A 10319-nucleotide genomic window follows, 5' to 3' on the forward strand; every position below is an offset into this window, starting at 1 on the left:
GCTCCCTGCATGGAGCCTGCTTCTCCCTCTACCTCTCTCTCTTTCTGTTTCTCATGAATAAATAAAATCTTTTAAAAATTTTTTTTCTTTAAATGACTGTATAAGTATAAAATTCTAAGTTGAGGAAAGCAGTAAACATTCCCAGGGTACCATTTTTTTTTCTCTAAGCTGATACTAATACCAAGTATATATTTACTTAGGGAGCCAGTCAAGAAAAATTCATTTTCAGTAACCAGTATTTACTGGTTTCTCTTTTGTAATAACAACTTTATGTTCTAGGCTGTTTTCCTGTTGTTTAAGGACAGTAAGATTAAAAATCAAAGCACAGGACTTCTGTCTCTTGTACTTATAATCTTTTTGCACTTAACATGTTTTACTCTATGTTGATTGCTCTTGGGTTTGGGAAAAAAAACAGATTCAATGAAATACCTTTCTGCCTAATTAGCTAGACATGGTGGCAGCAGTGTAATGGAATGAACTAGGCTGAGTTGAGTCATCTCTTTTAGCTTCACTTTCTTCATCTGTAAAGTTTAAAAAGCAATTAGATAATCCGCAACACATCCAGTTCATTTCAAATAGTCACAGGATTATTTCTCATTTGTATATTGTCCCCTGTAGTTGTGGTTCAGTTTTGGCTTCTCTGTTTAGTCCATAAATAAAATAATGCTATTGTACAACTTTTAGGTAAGCTGTATATTGTCATGACCTAATTGTGAAGCGCAAGACCTTCTGCACCCTTAGAAAAGGAAGTTTTGAGTTGCAGTATTTGTTTACTGCTAATAAAAGGTAGAAGTTTGGTGATTTTTCCCAGGGCCCTCTGGGAAGTCTCAAAGGTAGTTTCTGTGTAAAACACATCTTGAAAAAAAATTTTTTTTTAGGACTCAATTTGGGGAAAGCAAAAGTTTCAGAGGAGATTCAATCACTTCATTAAGACAGGATCATAAGTGCCTGAGAATGTAGTTAGTTTCCCACTTAATAGAAATGAAATAAAATATTTAAGAAGAAACAGAGAAGGCAGAGCAATTTCAAGGAAACACATCTTTCCCCAGTAGGAAACTTCTTTCATTTTGGTCTTTGTTTTAATAATCAAGGACATTATAAAGTTAAAACAAAGCCAAGCAAATTATTCTGATGAGATATGGAAAATCTATCTGAGCAAATTATACAGAAGTTGAGCAATTTAGTCTTCTTTTGAGGCCTTTAAGAACAATTATTTTAATGGAGAAAGCCAAATTCTAGTTTGGTACTGACCTAGTCCTGAACAGTCAAGTTTTCACACGCTCTTCCCTCTCCTCTCCTTGCTTCTGAATAACTGCATCAAAGCTGGGGGATTTTTGCCAAATTTTTTAGTACATTTTGTAAATTTCCTTTTAGACTCTGCTAGATACTCAAGTTTTACATATTTTGGAACAAATAGACACCTCAGGACAAAACTCTTTGTCCTAGAAAAACAAACTCACTCTGTTATCTTGATACTTAATTGTATTTTTCTGGCAATGTTTGTCTCAGCTACATACGTTAAATGCAGATTTTAAGCAATATAATTATTTCACTGAGAAAATCAAAGGAAAGGAATTGAAAGCTGTCATGTGGAAGCATCTGCAGAATAGCAAAGCTCATGAAAATACATAACTATGAAACCTTAAAGTTGCAAAAATAGTTAAATACATAACCCAAAGATAGCCATCCATAGTATTATAAATAAAAGAAGCAACTGTAAATAAAATTACTCTGAGCAGTATTTCAGTATTGAATCTTATATAACAAGTAGGTACCCAATGATTACCCACTAACATTAGTCCAAAGTCTGAAGTTACCTGAGGATCTTGGAAATTCTATTCTAGCTGACATCCTATGAAACATAATTAGTATTACAAAAACATTTATCAGAATCACAATTTGTTTGAAGACACTTTATATTTTTATTCTAAATACTATGTAAGTAATGGTAGCTTATCTAGTTAGTAGACCAGCATGAGAAATTTAAGGGCTTCAGATTAACTTGTCTTTTAAACAAACCCAATCTTCATTTTAAAAATAAAATGTATCCTCTGAAACTAATATTACATTATGTTAATTAGTTGAATTTAAATTTTTTAAAAAGGAAAAAATATTCTTGGATTATACTCCATACTTATATAGAAAAGACAGCCATTATTTAAATTAAGTAACTTTAATAAGCAAAATTACTAAATCAGCTTCATTTGCCCAAAGATTTTTAATTACATAAACTAGGACTTTTTTTTTTTTTTTTTTTTTAGATTTTAGTTATTCATGAGAGACACACAGAGGCAGAGACATAGGCAGAGGGAGAAGGAGATTCCCCACGGGAAGCTTGATGTAGGACTGGATCCCAGGACCCCGGGATCACGCCCTGAGCCAAAGGCAGACGCTCAACTACTGAGCCACCCAGGTGCCCTGCACTGTTTTTTATACAGCAAGCTTATTTGTTAATTGTAGTTTGGTATCCAGTGAAATTAGGTCGCTCTATTTTTTATAGTTTTATTTTTTTTATTTTTTTTATTTTATTTATGATAGTCACACAGAGAGAGAGAGAGAGAGAGAGGCAGAGACATAGGCAGAGGGAGAAGCAGGCTCCATGCAGGGAGCCCGACGTGGGATTCGATCCCGGGTCTCCAGGATCGCGCCCTGGGCCAAAGGCAGGCGCCAAACCGCTGCGCCACCCAGGGATCCCAGGTCGCTCTATTTTATATAATATGGCTCCTCTGATTACTATGAGAGTTTAATTAGTATTCTTTGGTTTCCTAATACTGACAGAAAAATACATTCCAGACAATCTTTAAAGTGGTCTAAGTGAGGAAGGCTGACTAAAGTTAAAAAGGAAATAGGTCACCAGGGGGATTAGTGAAATGTAGTACCCGTGAAAAAACAAAGCTGGGACCTCAGAGTCTTTAGGATAGAGCTCTGTCTGGAAGTAAAGGGGCCATATATATTTCTCTGGGTAAATATGGCCTTTATAGTTTTAATAGGGTTATCTTTATATCATGGAAACAGCACAAAGCTTGATGAAATTATCTGTTTCATAAATTTGGGGGTAGTGTTTTAGCTGAGTTCACGAAGTCCTTTTCAATGACTTTTAGATTTTGGTTAAAGGTCCCACTCAGATCAAGTACACTTAAATGTTAACTTGTGGATTTTGTCCAGTAGAGTTAAAAGTTGTTTCTGTTCATTGGAAAAAATAACTACAAAGTTATTGTATTGGTCAGTAAAACTTTAACCAGTTTTGAATCAAATTCAATGATTTACCTTCCTGTGAATGAGCCATACTTCCTTCCTTGAAAGCATCAATTTTTTGAAAACTGGGCATTTAAAATAATATAGTGATTGGAAACCACATTCTCCCTGCCCAGGTTTTTTCAAAACAATCTTTGTAAGAGATACTAAAAACAATCTTTCTTATAAAAACAAGTAGCTCACAAACATTTTAATTTTTTTAGTAAACCTTTTTTTTTTTTTAAGATTTTATTTATTTATTCATGAGAGACAAGAGAGAAAGGCAGAGACATAGGCAGAGAGAGAAGCAGGCTCCATGCAGGGAGTCCCATGTGGGATTCAATCCCTGGACTCCGGGATCCTGACCTGAGCTGAAGGCAGATACCCAACTGCTGAGCCACCCAGGACTCCCAGCTCACAAACGTTTTAATGTAAGAGTCCCAGTTCAGGGGCATCCGGGTGACTCAGTTGATTATGTGTCTGCCTTCTGCTCAGGTCATGATCCAGGGTCCTGGGATTGAGCCCCACATCAGGCTTCCTACTTAGTGAGAGCTTTTCCCTCTCCCTCAGCCTGCCACTCTCTCTGCTTCCCTGCTTGTGTTCTCGCACTCTCTCTAGGTCAAATGAATATATAAAACCTTAAAAAAAAAAAAAAAAAAAAAAAAGGCTGGGATGCCTGGGTGACTCAGCGGTTGAGCGTCTGTCTGCCTTTGGCTCAGGGCATGATCCTGAGGTCCTGGGATCGAGTCCCACATCAGGCTTCCCGTGGGGAATCTCCTTCTCCCTCTGCCTATGTCTCTGCTTCTCTCTCTCTCTGTCTCTCATGAATGAATAGATAAAATCTTTAAAAATAAAAATAAAAACAGTGCAAAACTTGCAGCAAACGAAGTTCTCTCCCTTTGCAGGCATGCTGCTGAATGAACAAATTCTAGCTTTTTTCTAACCATTCTGACCATGTCTTTTCTGGCTTCTTTTCACTTAAATATAGATTTTTCTATCTTAGTTGTCTTTGCAATCTACATGTACTCAAGTGCCAATACATTAATTAAACTAATCGTTAATACACTAATCAAACACTATGTGCCAAGCACTGTCCTACATTCTTTACATATAGTAGCTCTTTCATTTATTTTTTTCAAGATTTTAAGTAATCTCTACACCCAATGTGGGGCTTGAATTTACAACTCCAAGATCAAGAGTCACATGCCCTTCCAACCAAGCCAGCCAGTCACCCCCATATAGTAATTCTTTTAGACTGCAAAATAGTTTTATGAGTTAAGTACAATTATTATTTCTATGTTACCTTAGGGAAATTAAAACACACAGAGATTAAATAACTTGCTCTTTACTCACAAATGAGTTGACTGGACAAATGAGTGATTTCTATATAGAACATTGGCACTTCTTTCTAAGATTGGTCTTATTACAAAAGGCCATTACATAAACCACCAAAAGGGCCTGCTTGTACTACCCATGATCATTTTCTGATAACTTGAGTTTAAAAAAACCACCAATCTGTCATGGATCACATTACTTTTCATTGAATCTCAACAGTGTATTTTTAGACATACTAGACCAAGTCCTCTAAGAAGTACACACCAAGATGGGATTAAACATGGAAGAATTTGAATAAAGGAAATGCCTGTGAAAGAAAATTGAGAGGGAGCTAGGAAAAGCTGAGATCTATCAGATGCAATGTTAAGTGTGACCCAAATGAAGCAGAGAGGGAGGGAAGGTTGGATTAAAGTATCTTTGACTGCTATGAAGTCTAAGGAAGACTCACTCACTCAGCAGGATGACTGGGAAGTCCTTGAACCACAGGTGACCACCAGAGGGTTCCCTCATTTCCCAGATAGGTATACACCTGCTTTAGTATCCCAGCGGGCCTGATATTGGCTGGAAACAACCTCAGGAAAAGGAATCTGTGGCACAAATGCAGCAATGGTGCTTAGAGGCCTGGTCTATTAGCTCTCTATAGGTGGATTTCTTCAAGGCACATTCTCATGGCCACCACAATATGCTCAAGCACCTGATGAGCTTTTGATTTTATTTTAGTCATAAGATCAGTGTAATATTTTTGTTTAATTATTGCCATCACTTCTAACCTCTTGATGTATTGTTAGGAATGCAGACTCACACAGTCCTTGAAATAATAATCTCCACTAATCTTGTTGTTCATAATTTATGATATGCAGCCTAGTATCCAATGATCCATATGATATGGCCAGAAGTTCATATGTGAAGCATGATAATAATTCTGTCTATATAATACCTAAGATATAAAAACCATAACTTGTTACCATAATTAGCATCAATAAAATCTATTCAGCTTGTTAAGCCAAATGTCATAATTACCTAATAAGGGAGTTGTTCCATCATTTTATATAGGCAACAGATGATTCACTGGAAATCTTTTCCTTTTTTTTTTTAATTTATTTTATGATAGTCACACACACAGAGAGAGAGAGAGAGAGGCAGAGACACAGGCAGAGGGAGAAGCAGGCTCCATGCATCGGGAGCCCGACGTGGGATTCGATCCCAGGTCTCCAGGATCGTGCCCTGGGCCAAAGGCAGGCGCCAAACCGCTGTGCCACCCAGGGATCCCGATTCACTGGAAATCTTGAGAGCAATTCTTTATATGTTGTATTTCACAGAAAGCTTTGAAATAGTTTAAGAGTGTTGCCCTGAATTAATTTTTTACGTGATAGAAGTTAACCAGGAGCCTTGCAGAAATAGAAATTTAGGCAAGAGAGCCTAATACACCCTAGACATAATACAAAAATGTCAGATTATGACTGTGTAAACAGACCTTTGCAGCCTGACCAATTTTTTTTTTTTTTTTGGTCATACAGTTCGGATGCCTGTCTACCAATAGCCTAGGTGTACAAAAGCTACACATTTTATTTTAGAAACACGAAAGCATTGCACAAATATTTTTAATGTGCTGGATATTGTGATACCAAAACTCAGATAATGGCTCATCTTCAAAATTAAGATTCATTTCAGTCAAGACATTAAAAAAAATTACCTTCTGGGTTAACTTTTATAATTCTTATCAGCTGAGGCGCAAGTTTTTCTTGTGTTTTGAGAAAATTTTTCAATGTTCTCTTACAAGTTATCACCCAAGAGTTAGCTAATAAATGCATTAACTTTTTGATCCCTAAAGTAAGTTTCTTTTAATTTAGAGGAACTGGGGACACCTGACTGGCTTAGTTGGTTAAGCATCAGACTCTTGGTTTTGGCTCAGGTCTGATCCTAGGGATAGGAGAAGGGCTCTGTGCTCGGGGTGGGTGGGGGGCGAGGGCGGGGGCTTGCATCTCTTCTTCTCTCTGCCCCTCCCCACCTCTCAGAGAAATAATTAAATCTTAATTTACATGAATGGTTAAAATATTTGATCTATATTACAAATGAGATTTTATTTTGGAACACTGCATATGACTCAAGTATTTTGGCATAGTATAACATTGCAATGATTACAAATATTGATTCTACATTCTGTCATCTTGTGTTTACTAAGGAGCAGCTAGAAAGTGTCAAAAGACGTAAGAGTGTATCATCTGCTCATTCCTATTGCTTCTCCCCATTTTACTTACTATTTTACCTAATATCAGTATTTTCCAAGAAATCTAATACCCATTTTTAACTCCTTTGACAGTAGTTGAAATATTGCTAAAGAAATAAAGGAGGAGCTTCCTTTTAAATATGTTTGTTTGTTTTCATCACTTTTTTGGCTTAAATGCTTTTATTTTTTTCCAGACTTACTACTGCATAATTGACAAATAAAAATTGTAATATTTAAGGTGTATAATGTGATGGTTTGATATTACATTGTGAAATGATTACCACAGTCAAGTTAATTCATACATCCATCACCTCATATAATTACTTATTTTTTCTTTTTGGTCCAGTGTGAACACTTAAGATCTACTCTTTTAGGAAACTTCATGTATAAGATACAGTATTATTAACTGTAATCACCATGCTGCATAAATTAGATCCCCAGAACTTACTGATAACAAAGCTTATACCTTTTGGCCGGCCTCTTCCAGGTCCACCTTCCCTTCTGAGCCCCTGGACACCACTCTCTACTGTCTGGTTCCAGGAGTTCCACCTTTTTAGATTCCACATATAAATGAGATCATCTCTTCAGTAATATTTGTGCCATTAATCAAGCTTTTATGGTCCATTTAATAACAAATGTATAATGTGCTTATACAACATGTGTACCCATGCAGTTATAGATTATATTATACTCAAATATTTGTGAAACAAGTTGTAAATATAGTTAAGTGTAAACATGGATATCACAAATCCCTTTAGCAAGTAAGGAGCCAGGGATCCCTGGGTGGCTCAGTGGTTAAGGGTCTGCCTTTGGCTCCCTGCATGGAGCCTGCTTCTCCCTCTGCCTGTGTCTCTGTCTCTAATGAAAAAATAACAAATAAGGAGTCTGAGTGCTCTCTAATGTCTTTTTCCTACATTTTTGGTGACATATTCTTTGTTTCTCTATAGGACAATAATTCTGTAATATTTCCAAAACTTATTCATGTTTCTTCCAAGCCCTTTGTTATTGTGAACAACCTTGCTATGGACCTCATTCCCTCATTTACTTTTGTCCCACAGTAACTCATCCCCTGCACTGTGGCTGGCAGTGAGTATGTGTGTGTTTATGTTCAGTAAATTCAATTCTGATTATTACTTTTTTACTTAAAAATCCTTCAACCTGGTGACTTGGCATAACCACCTGGAACAAGACTTCAGATGGTCTGGAATGATATCAAGATAACTACAGTAATTGAAGGCATTCCTTTTGCAGATACACATCAAAAGGGCATTGTTGCACAGTTTGCTACCTCTCTTTCTTTTTTGTCACGAGAACCTGAATAGGTTATAGAAACTTAAAGATGGATGGAAATTTAAGATGGACACACTAGTGCTTCGGCAAGAATTGACTTTAAACTGAACAAATTTTTCTCTTCCTCATTCTTGAAATCCCCCTCTCCCCTCCACTTGTTTTTCTGCAGAATCCTTTGCTCCAGGAACTTGGTATCGATATTAATATCTTGCTGACCTCAATGTACACTTAATAACAAGACTCAGATGGCCGGGGCTAGTGCTAGTCATGAGACCACCTAGAAAGACCTGATGAATGTGGCTGGCAGAGCTTACCAGGTTCCTAATGAAACAGCCCAGATCCTGTATTTTCCTATAAAACACTTCAACCTTTCACCCTGGGCGGGTTTGCAGTTTTGAAGGCATTAGCCTGTTGCAGCCTCTAATGCTGGCAAACTAATAAAACTGTTGTTCCTCTTTACTCTCTAATTCTGTCTTCATGTCATATTTTGGCTCTAGATCACAGAGGTTGGTTTTAGATAACAAACCTACCCTGTCTCTCTCTGCTGTGTACCTGGCACTACGGATGTCAGATGCGAGAATGTGAAAATGAATCTCTTATCACCTAAGTTTTCTAGGAAGAATAAAACACAAAACAAGACAAAACTTCCTCTTGGAGGCTTTCCAGAAAGTTACAATTGTGAAAGGGGCATGGGAAGAGTCAGATGTCCCTGGTCTTCAACCACATTACTGTCATTTATGAACTGTCAGGTCACTTAACTTTCTGAGTCTCTTTCCACAACAACACACAGGCAGTTATGATTCCTGAATGGCCTGCCTTCTACTGTGGTGTAGAAGATCAAATAAAACTTCTATTTATTCCTTAACACCTGCTATGTCCTGGTCACTGCAGGCCAGGTTTTCATGTTCACAGACATGAAACACATGGACCTCATCCTAAAAGAGCTCGGTAGACCAGAGCAGTGTTTCGCAGGATGCACATAGGAATCACCTGGAGGGTCATTTTTAAAAATATGCCTGAGTAAAATATGAGTTCCTGCATCCTGGCCATGTGACACCGAACAAATTTCTCTCTTTTTTTTTAGATTTTATTTATTCATGAGACACACACACACACACAGAGAGGCAGAGGGAGAAGCAGGCTCCATACAGGAAGCCCGATGTGGATTCGATCCTGGGACTGTGGGATCACTCCCTAAGCCAAAGGCAGACGCTCAACTGCTGAGCCACTCAGGAGTCCCCCCCAACAAATTTCTTAAACTCATTTAATCTATACTCCAACTGTATGATGGGGAAGCTACTTGATAGGGTAGTTGGAAGTATTAAATAATTCATAACACCTGCTTCACCTTGTGCCTGGTGCAGAGTAGTAGGTAATAAACTGCTGCAGGTGGGCTGGGAAAGGTAAGTGAGGACATAGCTGGAGTAGTGATCTTTGCTACAATGGAGACATACAGGTGCTCTGAAGACCCCAAGGGGGTCATCTAACCCAGAGCTGGGATTCCATCCTGGAAAGTATAATGGCGGAGCCCAGTTTTTAAATCAAAGATGAGTAAATTAGCCAGAGAAGCCCGGGAAGCAACCGGGATGAGGAATATCCCAGAGAACGGAGCTTGTTGGATTCTCTTGGAGCATACAAGGAGGGATGAGACTGGGGAAAGCACAGAGGCCAGATCTTGAGCAGCCTTGGAAAGCATGCAGAGGGTTGGGCTCCTTGCTGTTTGCCATCAGAAGCCACCAAAAGGCTTTTGTTTTTGTGTTTTAGATTTTATTTATTTATTCATGAGAGACACAGAGACATGGGCAGAGAGAGAAACAGGGTGATGCAGGACTTGATCCTAGGACCCCGGGATCATGACCTGAGCCAAAGGCAAACGCTCAACCACCGAGCCACCCAGGTGTCCCCACCAAAAGGTTTTAAACTCGGAAGAACGCGATCAGAGTTGCGAGTGAGTTAGGTCACGACATCCTGGCGTGGATTTGAGGGGATCAGATTCTGAAACTGGAGTGGGGTGATCCGCGGGACCGGTGACTTCGTGTCAGGCTGTTGCAATGGGAACAGAGTAGGAGCCCGAGAGGAGGGGGTGGAAATGGGCAAAACCTACAGGCCCTGGCGGCGTCCCTGGCGGCGTCCCTGGCGGCGTCCCTGGCGGCGTCCCTGGCGGCGTCAGTAGGTCGAGGGACGCGGAGCGCACGAAGGCCGTGCGTGGCCCGACCAGAGGGCCGAGGAGGGC

The 10319-nt window shown here is 38.9% G+C and overlaps 1 long non-coding RNA gene across 1 annotated transcript in view; it reads right to left on the minus strand.

Moving 5' to 3' along the window:
* The window catches only part of LOC144317233 (uncharacterized), a 42125-nt gene that overhangs the window by 28471 nt on the left and 3335 nt on the right, over positions 1 to 10319 (minus strand). The window lies entirely within an intron of this gene.

Source organism: Canis aureus, chromosome 7 (genome assembly GCF_053574225.1).
Source record: "Canis aureus isolate CA01 chromosome 7, VMU_Caureus_v.1.0, whole genome shotgun sequence".
Lineage (NCBI taxonomy): Eukaryota > Metazoa > Chordata > Mammalia > Carnivora > Canidae > Canis > Canis aureus.